This window comes from Oncorhynchus keta, unplaced genomic scaffold (genome assembly GCF_023373465.1).
Source record: "Oncorhynchus keta strain PuntledgeMale-10-30-2019 unplaced genomic scaffold, Oket_V2 Un_contig_3906_pilon_pilon, whole genome shotgun sequence".
NCBI classification, from domain to species: domain Eukaryota; kingdom Metazoa; phylum Chordata; class Actinopteri; order Salmoniformes; family Salmonidae; genus Oncorhynchus; species Oncorhynchus keta.
In genome coordinates, this window is record NW_026287495.1 from 91,966 (window position 1) to 115,000 (window position 23,035).

At 43.2% G+C, this 23,035-nt stretch overlaps 2 long non-coding RNA genes across 6 annotated transcripts; one reads left to right on the top strand and one right to left on the bottom strand.

Annotated features, from left to right (window-relative positions):
* Window positions 1-5,538: 5,538 nt before the first annotated feature.
* LOC127924274 (uncharacterized) lies at window positions 5,539-9,423 on the bottom strand. Of its 4 annotated transcripts, none has more exons than XR_008117456.1 (4): window positions 9,206-9,227; window positions 8,436-8,482; window positions 6,361-6,407; window positions 5,539-5,616 (listed from the first exon to the last, which is right to left on the bottom strand). It is a non-coding gene; the product is annotated as an uncharacterized LOC127924274 (long non-coding RNA). The 4 variants fall into 4 exon arrangements; XR_008117455.1 differs by lacking the exon at window positions 6,361-6,407 and adding an exon at window positions 7,925-7,971; XR_008117454.1 differs by lacking the exons at window positions 5,539-5,616; window positions 8,436-8,482; window positions 9,206-9,227 and adding exons at window positions 5,747-6,033; window positions 8,342-8,435; window positions 9,391-9,423.
* An 8,722-nt stretch (window positions 9,424-18,145) lies between these two features.
* On the top strand, window positions 18,146-20,223 carry LOC127924276 (uncharacterized). Of its 2 annotated transcripts, none has more exons than XR_008117466.1 (4): window positions 18,146-18,220; window positions 18,295-18,369; window positions 18,894-18,968; window positions 19,710-20,223. It is a non-coding gene; the product is annotated as an uncharacterized LOC127924276 (long non-coding RNA). The 2 variants fall into 2 exon arrangements; XR_008117467.1 differs by lacking the exon at window positions 19,710-20,223 and adding an exon at window positions 19,415-19,578.
* Window positions 20,224-23,035: the final 2,812 nt, after the last annotated feature.

The following is a 23,035-nucleotide window of genomic DNA, read 5'->3' on the forward strand; positions in this document are numbered from 1 at the left end:
ACATTATCACAGCATATTGGCTATGTGCCTGGTCTAATACATTATCACATCATGTTGGCTATGTGCCTGGTCTAATACATTATCACAGCATGTTGGCTATATGCCTGGTCTAATACATTATCACAGCATAGTGGCTATATGCCTGGTCTAATACATTATCACATCATGTTGGCTATGTGCCTGGTCTAATACATTATCACAGAATGTTGGCTATGTGCCTGGTCTAATACATTATCACAGCATGTTGGCTATGTGCCTGGTCTAATACATTATCACAGCATGTTGGCTATGTGCCTGGTCTAATACATTATCACAGCATGTTGGCTATATGTCTGGTCTAATACATTATCACAGCATGTTGGCTATGTGCCTGGTCTAATACATTATCACAGCATGTTGGCTATATGCCTGGTCTAATACATTATCACAGCATGTTGGCTATGTGCCTGGTCTAATACATTATCACAGCATAGTGGCTATATGTCTGGTCTAATACATTATCACAGCATAGTGGCTATATGTCTGGTCTAATACATTATCACAGCATAGTGGCTATATGCCTGATCTAATACATTATCACAGCATAGTGGCTATATGCCTGGTCTAATACATTATCACAGCATAGTGGCTATATGCCTGGTCTAATACATTATCACAGCATAGTGGCTATATGCCTGGTCTAATACATTATCACAGCATAGTGGCTATATGTCTGGTCTAATACATTATCACAGCATGTTGGCTATGTGCCTGGTCTAATACATTATCACAGCATGTTGGCTATGTGTCTGGTCTAATACATTATCACAGCATGTTGGCTATGTGTCTGGTCTAATACATTATCACAGCATGTTGGCTATATGTCTGGTCTAATACATTATCACAGCATATTGGCTATATGTCTGGTCTAATACATTATCACAGCATATTGGCTATATGTCTGGTCTAATACATTATCACAGCATATTGGCTATATGTCTGGTCTAATACATTATCACAGCATATTGGCTATATGTCTGGTCTAATACATTATCACAGCATATTGGCTATATGTCTGGTCTAATACATTATCACAGCATGTTGGCTATATGTCTGGTCTAATACATTATCACAGCATGTTGGCTATGTGCCTGGTCTAATACATTATCACAGCATATTGGCTATGTGCCTGGTCTAATACATTATCACAGCATAGTGGCTATATGCCTGGTCTAATACATTATCACAGCATAGTGGCTATGTGTCTGGTCTAATACATTATCACAGCATATTGGCTATATGTCTGGTCTAATACATTATCACAGCATATTGGCTATGTCTGGTCTAATACATTATCACAGCATATTGGCTATATGTCTGGTCTAATACATTATCACAGCATATTGGCTATGTGCCTGGTCTAATACATTATCACAGCATATTGGCTATATGTCTGGTCTAATACATTATCACAGCATAGTGGCTATATGTCTGGTCTAATACATTATCACAGCATGTTGGCTATATGTCTGGTCTAATACATTATCACAGCATATTGGCTATGTGCCTGGTCTAATACATTATCACAGCATATTGGCTATATGTCTGGTCTAATACATTATCACAGCATATTGGCTATGTGCCTGGTCTAATACATTATCACAGCTGAGCATCATTTGCAAATACATTTTTATTTTACTGGACTGATGTTCATGCATCTGATGGTATTTAAGAGAACAGGGAACTCTGGGAAAAGTCAAATCATGATGCTGGTCCTTTAGCTCAGTAGCTCTGTAGCTCAGTTGGTAGAGCATGGCGCTTGTAACGCCAGGGTAGTGGGTTCGATCCCCGGGACCACCCATACGTAGAATGTATGCACACATGACTGTAAGTCGCTTTGGATAAAAGCGTCTGCTAAATGGCATATATTATTATTATATTAACATCACATTACATCTTCTTCTCACAAATAGTTTAATATTCTTTCATATTTTATACATCAGATGAAAACCCTATAATTGAGAAGTGTACACAGCCAAAAACACAGTAATGTGTCCTGTCCTTCATGAGATAATAATAATAATATATGCCATTTAGCAGACGCTTATCCAAAGCGACTTACAGTCATGTGTGCATACATTCTACGTATGGGTGGTCCCGGGATTGAACCCACTACCCTGGCGTTACAAGCGCCATGCTCTACCAACTGAGCTACAGAAGGACCATGAGATCACATGAAACAAATATCGATATGACTGTCCACGGACCATTCCCTCATTCTCAAAAATAGAAATATAGTTTAATTCTCCAATTTTATGGATTAGGAGTTTTGGCAAGAATAATGTCTTTGTTCTCTAGACAAACTCCAGTTAGGAGAGATGAGATGACCTGTGCTACCACCGTGATGACCAGATGCTGTCGGACTATGAGAGAGAACGTAGTCAGATGAAGAGAGAGTAGCAGTGTTCTCTGGGCTGATCCGTATCTCCGTCAGGACCAAAACGTCAAGAGACCGAAGGGCAGAAAAAGTCTGAGATGTGAACTCTTTGATCCTGACTGCAAATCGGGCAGTTCCACACGCAGTGTAAACTCTAAAGTGTACAGGAGAGAACAGGTACATAAAACACACACACGTGGTTGTCAAAGCTACAAAAAGAGCAAAATAAGATCTGAAAATGGCTCGCTAGGAAACGAAAGAGTGGTGCTTTCCTCTTTCTTTTCCGCTAAGAACTCGCAGAACAAGTCTTCGTTTTACGATTTTAAAGGCCTGATTTTTGGTGGAGTGCTGCAAAGATGGTTGTCCTTCTGGAAGGTTCTCCCCATCTCCACAGAGGAACTCTGGAGCTCTGTCATTGACCATTGGGTTATTGGTCACTTCCAGGGCCCTTCTCCCCGATTGCTCAGTGTGGCCAGACGGAGTCTTGGTGGTTCCAAAATTCTTCCATTTAAGAATGATGGAGGCCACTGTGTTCTTTCGGTACCTGCAATGACATTATTTGATACACTTCCCCAGATCTGTGCTTCGACCAAATTGTGTCTTGGAGCTCTATGGACAATTCCTTCGACTTCATGGCTTGGTTTTTGCTCTGACATGCACTGTCAACTGTGGGACCTTTATGTAGACAGGTGTGTGCCTTTCCAAATCATGTCCAATCAATTGAATTTACCACAGGTGGACTCTAATCAAGTTGAAGAAACATCTCAAGGATGATCAATGGAAACGGGATGCACCTACCTTATAAAAATATTGAACAAGGCAAGGGGTCCTAATACTTACCGACTGCATTGTAGCTACCCTACCATAAACAACACAGCAGCAGACCAATCGGCAACGTTTGTTCTCGTCAGGGAAACAATACCCAACATTCTATGCTGGAGCTGAATATCTGAAAAGGCATTTTTGTTTTTGTTGATGCGACACCCTTTTAAAAAAAAAAAAAATGTCTGAAAGTTATTGCAGGGGCATTCTGTCTGTAAAGGGTGTTCGATTCACTTCCCCTTTTCTCTCTTTTCCTACCCCCCCCCCCCACCCACTTTGGCTGGTGCTCCCCCTTACTTCCTTCCTCCTTAACTTTCCTTTCCTTCCTTCCTCTGTTCCTCCCCTCCCTCGTCCCTCTCTCTCTTCCAGTGTGTGTCTGTGAAGATTATAGGCTGTGTGTTAGACTGAGAGAGAGGTGTTTTTAAGGGATGTAATAATGTGTGACGGAGAGACAGAGCGAGAGAGAGAGGGGTGTGGCAGTGTAATTGGTGCCTGTGTTACACAGCTGTCTCAAAGACAGCGGCATCTGTTTCAATGCATTTCTCTATATAGGCCTACAGACACACACACAGACACAGACACAGACACAGACACACAGACACACACACAGACAGACAGACAGACAGACAGACAGACAGACAGACAGACAGACAGACAGACAGACAGACAGACAGACAGACAGACAGACAGACAGACAGACAGACAGACAGACTCACTCACACACACACACACATGCTCACACACACACACACACACACACACACACACACACACACACACACACACACACACATGCTCACACACACTGTCATTTAGCTTGTTGTATTCCACTGGTTTGTAAACTGTTCTCTTGTAAAGGTCTCTGAACCAAACATCAGCCTGTGTGTATTTTGGACGGTTGAGGAGGCCAGGGTAGTGCTCTGCTGTGGGCCAGGGTAGTGCTCTGCTGTGGGCCAGGGTAGTGCTCTGCTGTGGGCCAGGGTAGTGCTCTGCTGTGGGCCAGGGTAGTGCTCTGCTGTGGGCCAGGGTAGTGCTCTGCTGTGGGCCAGGGTAGTGCTCTGCTGTGGGCCAGGGTAGTGCTCTGCTGTGGGCCAGGGTAGTGCTCTGCTGTGGGCCAGGGTAGTGCTCTGCTGTGGGCCAGGGTAGTGCTCTGCTGTGGGCCAGGGTAGTGCTCTGCTGTGGGCCAGGGTAGTGGCCCACCTCTATATCAGAGGGTAGTGAGGACAGCCCAGTACATCACTAGGGCCCAGCTCCCTGCCATCCAGGACCTCTATATCAGAGGGTGGTGAGGACAGACCAGTACATCACTGGGGCCCAGCTCCCTGCCATCCAGGACCTCTATATCAGAGGGTGGTGAGGACAGACCAGTACATCACTGGGGCCCAGCTCCCTGCCATCCAGGACCTCTATATCAAATCACATCAAATCACATTTATTTATATAGCCCTTCGTACATCAGCTGATATCTCAAAGTGCTGTACAGAAACCCAGCCTAAAACCCCAAACAGCAAGCAATGCAGGTGTAGAAGCACGGTGGCTAGGAAAAACTCCCTAGAAAGGCCAAAACCAAGGAAGAAACCTAGAGAGGAACCAGGCTATGTGGGGTGGCCAGTCCTCTTCTGGCTGTGCCGGGTGGAGATTATAACAGAACATGGCCAAGATGTTCAAATGTTCATAAATGACCAGCATGGTCGAATAATAGTAAGGCAGAACAGTTGAAACTGGAGCAGCAGCATGGCCAGGTGGACTGGGGACAGCAAGGAGTCATCATGTCAGGTAGTCCTGGGGCATGGTCCTCAGAGGGTGGTGAGGACAGCCCAGTACATCACTGGGGCCCAGCTCCCTGCCATCCAGGACCTCTATATCAGAGGGTGGTGAGGACAGCCCAGTACATCACTGGGGCCCAGCTCCCTGCCATCCAGGACCTCTATATCAGAGGGTGGTGAGGACAGCCCAGTACATCACTGGGGCCCAGCTCCCTGCCATCCAGGACCTCTATATCAGAGGGTGGTGAGGACAGCCCAGTACATCACTGGGGCCCAGCTCCCTGCCATCCAGGACCTCTATATCAGAGGGTGGTGAGGACAGACCAGTACATCACTGGGGCCCAGCTCCCTGCCATCCAGGACCTCTATATCAGAGGGTGGTGAGGACAGCCCAGTACACGGACGGGGCCCCAGGCGCACTGACGGGGCCCCAGGCGCACTGACGGGGCCCCAGGCTCACTGACTGGGCCCCAGGCTCACTGACGGGGCCCCAGGCGCATACAGTAAGACATATCTACCTCCATCACTCCAGTATCCCTGTCCCCTTCCCCCTATACATATCTACCTCCATCACTCCAGTATCCCTGTCACCTTCCCCCTATACATATCTACCTCCATCACTCCAGTATCCCTGTCTCCTTCCCCTATACATATCTACCTCCATCACTCCAGTATCCCTGTCTCCTTCCCCTATATATATCTACCTCCATCACTCCAGTATCCCTGTCCCCTTCCCCTATACATATCTACCTCCATCACTCCAGTATCCCTGTCTCCTTCCCCTATACATATCTACCTCCATCACTCCAGTATCCCTGTCTCCTTCCCCTATACATATCTACCTCCATCACTCCAGTATCCCTGTCTCCTTCCCCTATACATATCTACCTCCATCACTCCAGTATCCCTGTCTCCTTCCCCCTATACATATCTACCTCCATCACTCCAGTATCCCTGTCTCCTTCCCCCTATACATATCTACCTCCATCACTCCAGTATCCCTGTCTCCTTCCCCCTATACATATCTACCTCCATCACTCCAGTATCCCTGTCTCCTTCCCCCTCTACATATCTACCTCCATCACTCCAGTATCCCTGTCTCCTTCCCCCTCTACATATCTACCTCCATCACTCCAGTATCCCTGTCTCCTTCCCCCTATACATATCTACCTCCATCACTCCAGTATCCCTGTCTCCTTCCCCCTCTACATATCTACCTCCATCACTCCAGTATCCCTGTCTCCTTCCCCTATACATATCTACCTCCATCACTCCAGTATCCCTGTCTCCTTCCCCTATACATATCTACCTCCATCACTCCAGTATCCCTGTCCCCTTCCCCCAACACATATCTACCTCCATCACTCCAGTATCCCTGTCTCCTTCTCCCTATACATATCTACCTCCATCACTCCAGTATCCCTGTCCCCCTATACATATCTACCTCCATCACTCCAGTATCCCTGTCTCCTTACCCCTATACATATCTACCTCCATCACCCAGTATCCCTGTCTCCTTCCCCTATACATATCTACCTCCATCACTCCAGTATCCCTGTCTCCTTCCCCTATACATATCTACCTCCATCACTCCAGTATCCCTGTCCCCTTCCCCTATACATATCTACCTCCATAACTCCAGTATCCCCTTCCCCTATACATATCTACCTCCATCACTCCAGTATCCCTCTCCTTCCCCCTATACATATCAACCTCCATCACTCCAGTATCCCTGTCTCCTTACCCCCTATACATATCTACCTCCATCACTCCAGTATCCCTGTCCCCTTCCCCTATACATATCTACCTCCATCACTCCAGTATCCCTGTCTCCTTCCCCTATACATATCTACCTCCATCACTCCAGTATTCCTGTCTCCTTCCCCTATACATATCTACCTCCATCACTCCAGTATCCCTGTCTCCTTACCCCTATACATATCTACCTCCATCACTCCAGTATCCCTGTCCCCTTCCCCCTATACATATCTACCTCCATCACTCCAGTATCCCTGTCTCCTTCCCCCTATACATATCTACCTCCATCACTCCAGTATTCCTGTCTCCTTCCCCCCCTATACATATCTACCTCCATCACTCCAGTATCCCTCTCCTTCCCCTATACATATCAACCTCCATCACTCCAGTATCCCTGTCTCCTTCCCCTATACATATCTACCTCCATCACTCCAGTATCCCTGTCTCCTTACCCCTATACATATCTACCTCCATCACTCCAGTATCCCTGTCTCCTTCCCCTATACATATCAACCTCCATCACTCCAGTATCCCTGTCTCCTTCCCCTATACATATCTACCTCCATCACTCCAGTATCCCTGTCTCCTTACCCCTCTACATATCTACCTCCATCACTCCAGTATCCCTGTCTCCTTACCCCTATACATATCTACCTCCATCACTCCAGTATCCCTGTCTCCTTCCCCCTATATATATCTACCTCCATCACTCCAGTATCTCTGTCCCCTTCCCCTATACATATCTACCTCCATCACTCCAGTATCGCTGTCTCCTTACCCCTATACATATCTACCTCCATCACTCCAGTATCTCTGTCCCCTTCCCCCTATATATATCTACCTCCATCACTCCAGTATCTCTGTCCCTTCCCCTATACATATCTACCTCCATCACTCCAGTATCCCTGTCTCCTTCCCCTATACATATCTACCTCCATCACTCCAGTATCCCTGTCTCCTTCCCCTATACATATCTACCTCCATCACTCCAGTATCTCTGTCCCTTCCCCTATACATATCTACCTCCATCACTCCAGTATCCCTGTCTCCTTACCCCTATACATATCTACCTCCATCACTCCAGTATCCCTGTCTCCTTACCCCTATACATATCTACCTCCATCACTCCAGTATCTCTGTCCCTTCCCCTATACATATCTACCTCCATCACTCCAGTATCCCTGTCTCCTTCTCCCTATACATATCTACCTCCATCACTCCAGTATCCCTGTCACCTTCCCCGATACATATCTACCTCCATCACTCCAGTATCCCTGTCTCCTTCCCCTATATATATCTACCTCCATCACTCCAGTATCTCTGTCCCTTCCCCTATACATATCTACCTCCATCACTCCAGTATCCCTGTCTCCTTCCCCTATACATATCTACCTCCATCACTCCAGTATCCCTGTCTCCTTCCCCCTATACATATCTACCTCCATCACTCCAGTATCTCTGTCCCTAACCCCTATACATATCTACCTCCATCACTCCAGTATCCCTGTCTCCTTACCCCTATATATATCTACCTCCATCACTCCAGTATCCCTGTCTCCTTCCCCCTATATATATCTACCTCCATCACTCCAGTATCCCTGTCTCCTTCCCCCTATACATATCTACCTCCATCACTCCAGTATCCCTGTCACCTTCCCCCTATACATATCTACCTTCATCACTCCAGTATCCCTGTCACCTTCCCCCTATACATATCTACCTCCATCACTCCCCGAAGGTAAAAATCTATTATTCTGCTCCTGATCAAGGCCGTCATTGTAAATAAGAATGTGTTCTTAACTGACTTGCCTAGTTAAATAAAAATATGGTATTAACTGACCCTGTATATAGTATGGCATTAACTGACCCTGTATATAGTATGGTATTAACTGAGCCTGTATATAGTATGGTATTAACTGACCCTGTATATAGTGTGGTATTAACTGACCCTGTATATAGTATGGTATTAACTGACCCTGTATATAGTATACATTAACTGAGCCTGTATATAGTGTGGTATTAACTGAGCCTGTATATAGTGTGGTATTAACTGAGCCTGTATATAGTGTGGTATTAACTGAGCCTGTATATAGTGTGGTATTAACCCCTGTATATAGTGTGGTATTAACTGACCCTGTATATAGTGTGGTATTAACTGATCACTCCTGTATATAGTATGGTATAAACTGACCCTGTATATAGTATGGTATTAACTGACCCTGTATATAGTATGGTATTAACTGACCCTGTATATAGTATGGTATTAACTGACTCTGTATATAGTATGGTATTAACTGACCCTGTATATAGTATGGTATTAACTGACCCTGTATATAGTGTGGTATTAACTGACCCTGTATATAGTGTGGTATTAACTGACCCTGTATATAGTCTACCTCCATTCACCCAGATCCCCTGTCCCCTTCCCCCTATACATATCTACCTCCATCACTCCAGTATCCCTGTCCCCTTCCCCCTATACATATCTACCTCCATCACTCCAGTATCCTGTCCCCTTTCCCCTATACATATCTACCTCCATCACTCCAGTATCCCTGTCCCCTTCCCCCTATACATATCTACCTCCATCACTCCAGTATCCTGTCCCCTTTCCCTATACATATCTACCTCCATCACTCCAGTATCCCTGTCTCCTTCCCCTATACATATCTACCTCCATCACTCCAGTATCCCTGTACATGTTAATATGGTACTGAACTGACTTTTAAATAGTTCCTTTATATAGTGTGCTACTTTCTTAATTTATTTCTTATTCTTATTTCTAGTATTTATTGTTTTCTAGTAATACATTTTTATTGATTTATTGCTTTGTTGGGTTTTGAGTTTGAAAGACATTTCACTGTTCTTGTTCATGTGACATTACAACTGTAAGCTACCCACCGCTAAAGGCAAGTTATCATATGTTTACTGTATGTATTTTCAATGTATATATATGTATTGAATCTTGTTATGTTCATACAAATATTTACGCATGTTAAATACATAAGACTGTAAAAACACACAACACCTACCAGGGTAGTTATTTAATGTCTGGTTATGACACCTACATGAACCTACCAGGGTAGTTATTTAATGTCTGGTTATGACACCTACATGAACCTACCAGGGTAGTTATTTAATGTCTGGTTATGACACCTACATGAACCTACCAGGGTAGTTATTTAATGTCTGGTTATGACACCTACATGCACCTACCAGGGTAGTTATTTAATGTCTGGTTATGACACCTACATGAACCTACCAGGGTAGTTATTTAATGTCTGGTTATGACACCTACATGAACCTACCAGGGTAGTTATTTAATGTCTGGTTATGACACCTACATGAACCTACCAGGGTAGTTATTTAATGTCTGGTTATGACACCTACATGAACCTACCAGGGTAGTTATTTAATGTCTGGTTATGACACCTACATGAACCTACCAGGGTAGTTATTTAATGTCTGGTTATGACACCTACATGAACCTACCAGGGTAGTTATTTAATGTCTGGTTATGACACCTACATGCACCTACCAGGGTAGTTATTTAATGTCTGGTTATGACACCTACATGAACCTACCAGGGTAGTTATTTAATGTCTGGTTATGACACCTACATAAGACTGTCAAAACACACACAACCTACCAGGGTAGTTATTTAATGTCTGGTTATGACACCTACATGAACCTACCAGGGTAGTTATTTAATGTCTGGTTATGACACCTACATGAACCTACCAGGGTAGTTATTTAATGTCTGGTTATGACACCTACATGAACCTACCAGGGTAGTTATTTAATGTCTGGTTATGACACCTACATGAACCTACCAGGGTAGTTATTTAATGTCTGGTTATGACACCTACATGAACCTACCAGGGTAGTTATTTAATGTCTGGTTATGACACCTACATGAACCTACCAGGGTAGTTATTTAATGTCTGGTTATGACACCTACATGAACCTACCAGGGTAGTTATTTAATGTCTGGTTATGACACCTACATGAACCTACCAGGGTAGTTATTTAATGTCTGGTTATGACACCTACATGAACCTACCAGGGTAGTTATTTAATGTCTGGTTATGACACCTACATAAACCTGCCAGGGTAGTTATTTAATGTCTGGTTATGACACCTACATGAACCTACCAGGGTAGTTATTTAATGTCTGGTTATGACACCTACATGAACCTACCAGGGTAGTTATTTAATGTCTGGTTATGACACCTACATGAACCTACCAGGGTAGTTATTTAATGTCTGGTTATGACACCTACATGAACCTACCAGGGTAGTTATTTAATGTCTGGTTATGACCACTACATGAACCTACCAGGGTAGTTATTTAATGTCTGGTTATGACACCTACATGAACCTACCAGGGTAGTTATTTAATGTCTGGTTATGACACCTACATGAACCTACCAGGGTAGTTATTTAATGTCTGGTTATGACACCTACATGAACCTACCAGGGTAGTTATTTAATGTCTGGTTATGACACCTACATGCACCTACCAGGGTAGTTATTTAATGTCTGGTTATGACACCTACATGAACCTACCAGGGTAGTTATTTAATGTCTGGTTATGACACCTACATGAACCTAACAGGGTAGTTATTTAATGTCTGGTTAGGACACCTACATGAACCTACCAGGGTAGTTATTTAATGTCTGGTTATGACACCTACATAAGACTGTCAAAACACACACAACCTACCGGGGTAGTTATTTAATGTCTGGTTATGACACCTACATGAACCTACCAGGGTAGTTATTTAATGTCTGGTTATGACACCTACATGAACCTACCAGGGTAGTTATTTAATGTCTGGTTATGACACCTACATGAACCTACCAGGGTAGTTATTTAATGTCTGGTTATGACACCTACATGAACCTACCAGGGTAGTTATTTAATGTCTGGTTATGACACCTACATGAACCTACCAGGGTAGTTATTTAATGTCTGGTTATGACACCTACATGAACCTACCAGGGTAGTTATTTAATGTCTGGTTATGACACCTACATGAACCTACCAGGGTAGTTATTTAATGTCTGGTTATGACACCTACATGAACCTACCAGGGTAGTTATTTAATGTCTGGTTATGACACCAGAGGTAGTTATTTAATGTCATGAACCTACCAGGGTAGTTATTTAATGTCTGGTTATGACACCTACATGAACCTACCAGGGTAGTTATTTAATGTCTGGTTATGACACCTACATGAACCTACCAGGGTAGTTATTTAATGTCTGGTTATGACACCTACATGAACCTACCAGGGTAGTTATTTAATGTCTGGTTATGACACCTACATGAACCTACCAGGGTAGTTATTTAATGTCTGGTTATGACACCTACATGAACCTACCAGGGTAGTTATTTAATGTCTGGTTATGACACCTACATGAACCTACCAGGGTAGTTATTTAATGTCTGGTTATGACACCTACATGAACCTACCAGGGTAGTTATTTAATGTCTGGTTATGACACCTACATGAACCTACCAGGGTAGTTATTTAATGTCTGGTTATGACACCTACATGCACCTACCAGGGTAGTTATTTAATGTCTGGTTATGACACCTACATGAACCTACCAGGGTAGTTATTTAATGTCTGGTTATGACACCTACATGAACCTACCAGGGTAGTTATTTAATGTCTGGTTATGACACCTACATGAACCTACCACACACGGCAGAACATTCCATTTGCACCAGAACTTGTGAACTGTATGTTTATGTTACGTAACATCTTATGAAATTGACCATATTAAATTATAATTGTAATTGCGCACAAATTGATGTCAGACATGCCGCTACCCCTCCTTGTCGGGATGCGTTTGGTGAGTAAGGATACTATGTGGTGAAGTATGCGCTGGGAAAAGTCTGTCCGAGTGACCAGGAGGGCTCTTATTTTGATTCATTGCATTTCTGAAGAATATTGAGGTGGGATTCAAAAGAATCCGGACAACAGAAGTTGTGTGTTTTGAACTTCGGAGTAGAGAGTCGAAGGAGTCATCTCAGGGGTGAAAACGGATGTTCAGGTTTAATTCCCGGTCTGGTTTTAGCCCGGTGTCTGACCTGCTGGGTGAGTGGAGGAGATGTTCAGGTTGAATTCCCGGTCTGGTTTTAGCCCGGTGTCTGACCTGCTGGGTGAGGTTTTAGCCCTGCGTCTGACCTGCTGGGTGAGTGGAGGAGATGTTCAGGTTGAATTCCCGGTCTGGTTTTAGCCCTGCGTCTGACCTGCTGGGTGAGTGGAGGAGATGTTCAGGTTGAATTCCCGGTCTGGTTTTAGCCCGGCGTCTGACCTGCTGGGTGAGTGGAGGAAAAAGAGTCTGTCGGTCCGGTTGGTTTCTGATAAAGAGCAAATACATAAGCATGTGAAGCTTGGTTATGTAACAGGATGGATGGTAAAGGGGGTAAGGGAGGATACCTAGTCATGTGAAGCTTGGTTATGTAACAGGATGGTAACGGGGTTAAGGGAGGATACCTAGTCATGTGAAGCTTGGTTATGTAACAGGATAGTAAAGGGGGTAAGGGAGGATACCTAGTCATGTGAAGCTTGGTTATGTAACAGGATAGTAAAGGGGGTAAGGGAGGATACCTAGTCATGTGAAGCTTGGTTATGTAACAGGATAGTAAAGGGGGTAAGGGAGGATACCTAGTCATGTGAAGCTTGGTTATGTAACAGGATGGATAGTAAAGGGGTAGGGAGGATACCTAGTCCTTGGTTATGTAACAGGATAGTAAAGGGGAGGAGATACCTAGTCATGTGAAGCTTGGTTATGTAACAGGATAGTAAAGGGGGTAAGGGAGGATATAGTCATGTGAAGCTTGGTTATGTAACAGGATAGTGTAAGGGGATGCCTAGTCATGTGAAGTTGGTTATGTAACAGGATGGATAGTAAAGGGGTAAGGGAGGATACCTAGTCATGTGAAGCTTGGTTATGTAACAGGATTGATAGTAAAGGGGTAAGGGAGGATACCTAGTCATGTGAAGCTTGGTTATGTAACAGGATAGTAAAGGGGGTAAGGGAGGATACCTAGTCATGTGAAGCTTGGTTATCTAACAGGATGGATAGTAAAGGGGGTAAGGAGGATACCTAGTCATGTGAAGGTTGGTTATGTAACAGGATAGTAAAGGGGGTAAGGGAGGATACCTAGTCATGTGAAGCTTGGTTATGTAACAGGATGGTAACGGGAGTAAGGGAGGATACCTAGTCATGTGAAGCTTGGTTATGTAACAGGATGGTAAAGGGGTAAGGGAGGATACCTAGTCATGTGAAGCTTGGTTATGTAACAGGATGGATAGTAAAGGGGTAAGGAGGATACCTAGTCATGTGAAGCTTGGTTATGTAACAGGATGGATAGTAATGGGGGTAAGGGAGGATACCTAGTCATGTGAAGCTTGGTTATGTAACAGGATAGTAAAGGGGTAAGGGGGGATACCTAGTCATGTGAAGCTTGGTTATGTAACAGGATAGTAACGGGGTAAGGAGGATACCTAGTCATGTGAAGCTTGGTTATGTAACAGGATGGATAGTAAAGGGGGTAAGGGAGGATACCTAGTCATGTGAAGCTTGGTTATGTAACAGGATAGTAAAGGGGGTAAGGGAGGATACCTAGTCATGTGAAGCTTGGTTATGTAACAGGATAGTAAAGGGGGTAAGGGAGGATACCTAGTCATGTGAAGCTTGGTTATGTAACAGGATGGATAGTAAAGGGGGTAAGGGAGGATACCTAGTCATGTGAAGCTTGGTTATGTAATAGGATAGTAAAGGGGGTAAGGGAGGATACCTAGTCATGTGAAGCTTGGTTATGTAACAGGATGGATAGTAAAGGGGTTAAGGGAGGATACCTAGTCATGTGAAGCTTGGTTATGTAACAGGATGGATAGTAAAGGGGGTAAGGGAGGATACCTAGTCATGTGAAGCTTGGTTATGTAACAGGATGGATAGTAAAGGGGGTAAGGGAGGATACCTAGTCATGTGAAGCTTGGTTATGTAACAGGATAGTAAAGGGGGTAAGGGAGGATACCTAGTCATGTGAAGCTTGGTTATGTAACAGGATGGATAGTAACGGGGGTAAGGGAGGATACCTAGTCATGTGAAGCTTGGTTATGTAACAGGATAGTAAAGGGGGTAAGGGAGGATATCTAGTCATGTGAAGCTTGGTTATGTAATAGGATAGTAAAGGGGTAAGGGAGGATACCTAGTCATGTGAAGCTTGGTTATGTAACAGGATGGTAACGGGGTAAGGGGAGGATACCTAGTCATGTGAAGCTTGGTTATGTAACAGGATAGTAAAGGGGGTAAGGGAGGATACCTAGTCATGTGAAGCTTGGTTATGTAACAGGATAGTAAAGGGGGTAAGGGAGGATACCTAGTCATGTGAAGCTTGGTTATGTAACAGGATAGTAAAGGGGGTAAGGGAGGATACCTAGTCATGTGAAGCTTGGTTATGTAACAGGATAGTAAAGGGGGTAAGGGAGGATACCTAGTCATGTGAAGCTTGGTTATGTAACAGGATGGATAGTAACGGGGGTAAGGGAGGATACCTAGTCATGTGAAGCTTGGTTATGTAACAGGATGGATAGTAACGGGGGTAAGGGAGGATACCTAGTCATGTGAAGCTTGGTTATGTAACAGGATGGATAGTAACGGGGGTAAGGGAGGATACCTAGTCATGTGAAGCTTGGTTATGTAACAGGATAGTAAAGGGGGTAAGGGGGGATACCTAGTCATGTGAAGCTTGGTTATGTAACAGGATAGTAAAGGGGGTAAGGGAGGATACCTAGTCATGTGAAGCTTGGTTATGTAACAGGATAGTAAAGGGGGTAAGGGAGGATACCTAGTCATGTGAAGCTTGGTTATGTAACAGGATAGTAACGGGGTTAAGGGAGGATACCTAGTCATGTGAAGCTTGGTTATGTAACAGGATAGTAAAGGGGGTAAGGGAGGATACCTAGTCATGTGAAGCTTGGTTATGTAACAGGATGGATAGTAAAGGGGGTAAGGGAGGATACCTAGTCATGTGAAGCTTGGTTATGTAACAGGATAGTAAAGGGGGTAAGGGAGGATATCTAGTCATGTGAAGCTTGGTTATGTAACAGGATGGATAGTAAAGGGGGTAAGGGGGGATACCTAGTCATGTGAAGCTTGGTTATGTAACAGGATAGTAAAGGGGGTAAGGGAGGATACCTAGTCATGTGAAGCTTGGTTATGTAACAGGATAGTAACGGGGGTAAGGGAGGATACCTAGTCATGTGAAGCTTGGTTGTGTAACAGGATAGTAACGGGGGTAAGGGAGGATACCTAGTCATGTGAAGCTTGGTTATGTAACAGGATGGATAGTAAAGGGGGTAAGGAAGGATACCTAGTCATGTGAAGCTTGGTTATGTAACAGGATAGTAAAGGGGGTAAGGGAGGATACCTAGTCATGTGAAGCTTGGTTATGTAACAGGATGGATAGTAAGGGGGTAAGGGAGGATACCTAGTCATGTGAAGCTTGGTTATGTAACAGGATAGTAAAGGGGGTAAGGGAGGATACCTAGTCATGTGAAGCTTGGTTATGTAACAGGATAGTAAAGGGGGTAAGGGAGGATACCTAGTCATGTGAAGCTTGGTTATGTAACAGGATAGTAAAGGGGGTAAGGGAGGATACCTAGTCATGTGAAGCTTGGTTATGTAACAGGATAGTAAAGGGGGTAAGGGGGGATGCCTAGTCATGTGAAGCTTGGTTATGTAACAGGATGGATAGTAAAGGGGGTAAGGGAGGATACCTAGTCATGTGAAGCTTGGTTATGTAACAGGATTGATAGTAAAGGGGGTAAGGGAGGATACCTAGTCATGTGAAGCTTGGTTATGTAACAGGATAGTAAAGGGGGTAAGGGAGGATACCTAGTCATGTGAAGCTTGGTTATGTAACAGGATGGATAGTAAAGGGGGTAAGGGAGGATACCTAGTCATGTGAAGGTTGGTTATGTAACAGGATAGTAAAGGGGGTAAGGGAGGATACCTAGTCATGTGAAGCTTGGTTATGTAACAGGATGGTAACGGGGTAAGGGAGGATACCTAGTCATGTGAAGCTTGGTTATGTAACAGGATGGTAAAGGGGGTAAGGAGGATACCTAGTCATGTGAAGCTTGGTTATGTAACAGGATGGATAGTAAAGGGGGTAAGGGAGGATACCTAGTCATGTGAAGCTTGGTTATGTAACAGGATAGTAACAGGGGTAAGGGAGGATACCTAGTCATGTGAAGCTTGGTTATGTAACAGGATAGTAACAGGGGTAAGGGAGGATACCTAGTCATGTGAAGCTTGGTTATGTAACAGGATGGTAACGGGGGTAAAGGAGGATACCTAGTCATGTGAAGCTTGGTTATGTAACAGGATGGTAAAGGGGGTAAGGGAGGATACCTAGTCATGTGAAGCTTGGTTATGTAACAGGATAGTAACGGGGGTAAGGGAGGATACCTAGTCATTTTTTTTGCGTCGTCACTGCAAGCAATCACGACTCTCAAAACCCTCTGTTTACTTCTGAAGATCAGTTTAGCACCGTCCTAAAAACCCGATTCAAATTCGACACAAACCTTCAAATAGCTATGTAATCACATATTATATAAAATATTTATAGTGTTTTATTTACATTTTAGAGGCGATAAGGTGATAAGCTGGACAGATCGAGTGAAAAAAAGCAATTATCTCTCCTTCTCACTATCACGCATTAGTTTCGCTTCCCCACCCGACATTTTTAAAAAGACCCGACGGGGCTCATTGCCTGCTTGAATTATGCAGAAACGGGCAGAGTTTAGGTCATGTAATTGATTCTGTTGGAAAGGGGAGAAAGTCTGCTTTACAATGGTATTGACATTACAGTTGATCTGGAAGTATTACGTTTTTGGGGCGCTAAAATACGGTCAATTGTACGGACCAAGGCGATGTACAAAGGTGAGTGAGTTTACGTTAGTTAGCGCATGTGCCTAACGATTAGCACTAACGTAAAATATCCCTTAGCTAGCATGTCAGCACCTGTGGGGTCTGGGGAGAAGTCTGACGACACAAACGATGAGCTAACTAGCTAGCTAAACATTGCCTAAATATCCGTGCCCTGGTGGGCTAACATGAGTTATTATGTCACCATGTGGAAAAGTGTAACTACACGAACAGTGAGCTAACGTTAACTCGCTGTGATGATCGTCATTGGAATGAGGATCAGACCAAAGCGCAGCGTGGTAGGTGTTCATCAGTATATTTATTAGATAAACAGGGTAAACATTGGAATGAGGATCAGACCAAAGCGCAGCGTGGTAGGTGTTCATCAGTATATTTATCAGGTAAACAGGGTAAACATTGGAATGAGGATCAGACCAAAGCGCAGCGTGGTAGGTGTTCATCAGTATATTTATTAGGTAAACAGGGTAAACATTGGAATGAGGTGAGGACCAAAGCGCAGCGTGGTAGGTGTTCATCAGTATATTTATTAGGTAAACAGGGTAAATATTGAATGAGGATCAGACCAAAGCGCAGCGTGGTAGGTGTTCATCAGTATATTTATTAGGTAAACAGGGTAAACATTGGAATGAGGTGAGGACCAAAGCGCAGCGTGGTAGGTGTTCATCAGTATATTTATTAGGTAAACAGGGTAAACATTGAATGAGGATCAGACCAAAGCGCAGCGTGGTAGGTGTTCATCAGTATATTCATTAGGTAAACAGGGTAAACATTGGAATGAGGATCAGACCAAAGCGCAGCGTGGTAGGTGTTCATCAGTATATTTATTAGGTAAACAGGGTAAACATTGGAATGAGGATCAGACCAAAGCGCAGCGTGGTAGGTGTTCATCAGTATATTTATTAGGTAAACAGGGTAAACATTGGAATGAGGATCAGACCAAAGCGCAGCGTGGTAGGTGTTCATCAGTATATTTATTAGGTAAACAGGGTAAACATTGGAATGAGGATCAGACCAAAGCGCAGCGTGGTAGGTGTTCATCAGTATATTTATTAGGTAAACAGGGTAAACATTGGAATGAGGTGAGGACCAAAGCGCAGCGTGGTAGGTGTTCATCAGTATATTTATTAGGTAAACAGGGTAAATATTGGAATGAGGATCAGACCAAAGCGCAGCGTGGTAGGTGTTCATCAGTATATTTATTAGGTAAACAGGGTAAACATTGGAATGAGGTGAGGACCAAAGCGCAGCGTGGTAGGTGTTCATCAGTATATTTATTAGGTAAACAGGGTAAACATTGAATGAGGTGAGGACCAAAGCGCAGCGTGGTAGGTGTTCATCAGTATATTTATTAGGTAAACAGGGTAAACATTGAATGAGGTGAGGACCAAAGCGCAGCGTGGTAGGTGTTCATCAGTATATTTATTAGGTAAACAGGGTAAACATTGGAATGAGGATCAGACCAAAGCGCAGCGTGGTAGGTGTTCATCAGTATATTTATTAGGTAAACAGGGTAAACATTGAATGAGGATCAGACCAAAGCGCAGCGTGGTAGGTGTTCATCAGTATATTCATTAGGTAAACAGGGTAAACATTGGAATGAGGTGAGGACCAAAGCGCAGCGTGGTAGGTGTTCATCAGTATATTTATTAGGTAAACAGGGTAAACATTGAATGAGGATCAGACCAAAGCGCAGCGTGGTAGGTGTTCATCAGTATATTTATTAGGTAAACAGGGTAAACATTGGAATGAGGATCAGACCAAAGCGCAGCGTGGTAGGTGTTCATCAGTATATTTATTAGGTAAACAGGGTAAACATTGGAATGAGGATCAGACCAAAGCGCAGCGTGGTAGGTGTCAGTATATTCATTAGGTAAACAGGGTAAACATTGGAATGAGGATCAGACCAAAGCGCAGCGTGGTAGGTGTTCATCAGTATATTTATTAGGTAAACAGGGTAAACATTGAATGAGGTGAGGACCAAAGCGCAGCGTGGTAGGTGTTCATCAGTATATTTATTCAACAGAGAACACTAAACAAAATAACAAAGGACAACAAAATGAAACAGTTCTGAAAGGTGACAGACACATAACAGAAAACAACCACCCACGAAACACAGGTGGGAAAAGGCTACCTAAGTTTGATTCTCAATCAGAGACAACTATGAAACCTGCCTCTGATTGAGGCCAAACACAAAACACAACATAGAAAAAGGAACATAGACAACCCACGCAACTCACGCCCTGACCATACTGGGGCGGCAGCGTAGCCTAGTGGTTAGAGCGTTGGAGTTCAAACCCCCGAGCTGACAAGGTATAAATCTGTCGTTCTGCCCCTGAACAGGCAGTTAACCCACTGGTCCGAGGCCGTCATTGAGAATAAGAATTTGTTCTTAACTGACTTGCCTAGTTAAATAAAGGTAAAATAAAATCCAATAAAATACTAAAACAAAGACAAAACAAAATAACTAAAGTCAGAACGTGACAGTACCCCCCAACCCCAAAGGTGCGGACTCCGGCCGCAAAACCTGAACCTATAGGGGAGGATCTGGGTGGGTGTCTGTCCGCGGTGACGGCTCTGGCGCGGGACGTGGACCCCACTCCACCATAGTCTTTGTCCGCCTACTAACCTGCCTCCGTGGCCTCTTTAGAGCGGCGACCCTCGCCGCCGACCTCGGACTGGGGACCCTAGTCACGGGTCCCGAATGGACGGGAGATTTCGAAGGCACCGGACAGGCGGGAGACTCCGGCAGCTTCGGAGTGAGGGGCGATTCCGGCAGCTTCGGAGTGAGGGGCGATTCCGGCAGCGCCGGAGTGACGGGCGATTCTGGCAGCTCCTGACAGACGGGCGGCTCTGGCAGCTCCTGACAGACATGCGGCTCTGGCAGCTCCTGACAGACAGGCGGCTCTGGCAGCTCCTGACAGACGACCGGCTCTGGCAGCTCCTGACAAGCGGCCGGCTCTGGCAGCACCTGACAGAAGGGAGACTCTGGCAGTTCTGGACAGGAGGGAGACTCTGGCAGTGCTGGACAGATGTGTTAGTGCTACTGAATGGAATAGTCTACAATCCATGCTTCATCTAGATATGTTAGTGACCCTGAATGGAATAATCTACAACCCATGCTTCATCTAGATGTGTTAGTGACCCTGAATGGAATAATCTACAACCCATGCCTCATCTAGATGTGTTAGTGCTACTGAATAGAATAGTCTACAATCCATGCCTCATCTAGATGTGTTAGTGCTACTGAATGGAATAGTCTACAATCCATGCTTCATCTAGATATGTTAGTGACCCTGAATGGAATAATCTAGAATCCATGCTTCATCTGGATATGTTAGTGACCCTGAATGGAATAATCTAGAATCCATGCTTCATCTAGATATGTTAGTGACCCTGAATGGAATAATCTAGAATCCATGCTTCATCTAGATATGTTAGTGACCCTGAATGGAATAATCTAGAATCCATGCTTCATCTAGATATGTTAGTGACCCTGAATGGAATAATCTAGAATCCATGCTTCATCTAGATATGTTAGTGACCCTGAATGGAATAATCTAGAATCCATGCTTCATCTAGATATGTTAGTGACCCTGAATGGAATAATCTAGAATCCATGCTTCATCTAGATATGTTAGTGACCCTGAATGGAATAATCTAGAATCCATGCTTCATCTAGATATGTTTGTGACCCTGAATGGAATAATCTAGAATCCATGCTTCATCTAGATATGTTAGTGACCCTGAATGGAATAATCTAGAATCCATGCTTCATCTAGATATGTTAGTGACCCTGAATGGAATAATCTAGAATCCATGCTTCATCTGGATATGTTAGTGACCCTGAATGGAATAATCTACAATCCATGCTTCATCTGGATATGTTAGTGACCCTGAATGGAATAATCTAGAATCCATGCTTCATCTGGATATGTTAGTGCCTCTGAATTCATTTAAAATATTGATGTGAGACTCTGTTACAGAGGAGTGTAAATGTTTTTTTAAAGGCTGGATCATGTTGTATTGTTGTGTGTTTTAATGATGTGATGTATTGATTGTTGTGTGTTTTAATGATGTGATGTATTGATTGTTGTGTGTTTTAATGATGTGATGTATTGATTGTTGTGTGTTTTAATGATGTGATGTATTGATGGTTGTGTGTTTTAATGATGTAATGTATTGATTGTTGTGTGTTTTAGTGATGTGATGTATTGATTGTTGTGTGTTTTAGTGATGTGATGTATTGATGGTTGTGTGTTTTAATGATGTAATGTATTGATTGTTGTGTGTTTTAGTGATGTGATGTATTGATTGTTGTGTGTTTTAGTGATGTGATGTATTGATTGTTGTGTGTTTTAATGATGTGATGTATTGATTGTTGTGTGTTTTAATGATGTGATGTATTGATTGTTGTGTGTTTTAATTCTGTATTGATTGTTGTGTGTTTTAATGATGTGATGTATTGATTGTTGTGTGTTTTAATGATGTGATGTATTGATGGTTGTGTGTTTTAATGATGTAATGTATTGATTGTTGTGTGTTTTAGTGATGTGATGTATTGATTGTTGTGTGTTTTAGTGATGTGATGTATTGATTGTTGTGTGTTTTAATGATGTGATGTATTGATTGTTGTGTGTTTTAATGATGTGATGTATTGATTGTTGTGTGTTTTAATGATGTGATGTATTGATTGTTGTGTGTATTAATGATGTGATGTATTGATTGTTGTGTGTTTTAGTGATGTGATGTATTGATTGTTGTGTGTTTTAATGATGTGATGTATTGATGGTTGTGTGTTTTAATGATGTGATGTATTGATTGTTGTGTGTTTTAATGATGTGATGTATTGATTGTTGTGTGTTTTAATGATGTATTGATTGTTGTGTGTTTTAATGATGTGATGTATTGATGGTTGTGTGTTAATGATGTGATGTATTGATGGTTGTGTGTTTTAATGATGTGATGTATTGATTGTTGTGTGTTTTAATGATGTGATGTATTGATTGTTGTGTTTTAATGATGTGATGTATTGATGGTTGTGTGTTTTAATGATGTGATGTATTGATTGTTGTGTGTTTTAATGATGTGATGTATTGATTGTTGTGTGTTTTAGTGATGTGATGTATTGATTGTTGTGTGTTTTAATGATGTGATGTATTGATTGTTGTGTGTTTAAATGATGTGATGTATTGATGGTTGTGTGTTTTAATGATGTGATGTATTGATGGTTGTGTGTTTTAATGATGTGATGTATTGATTGTTGTGTGTTTTAATTCTGTAATGTATTGATTGTTGT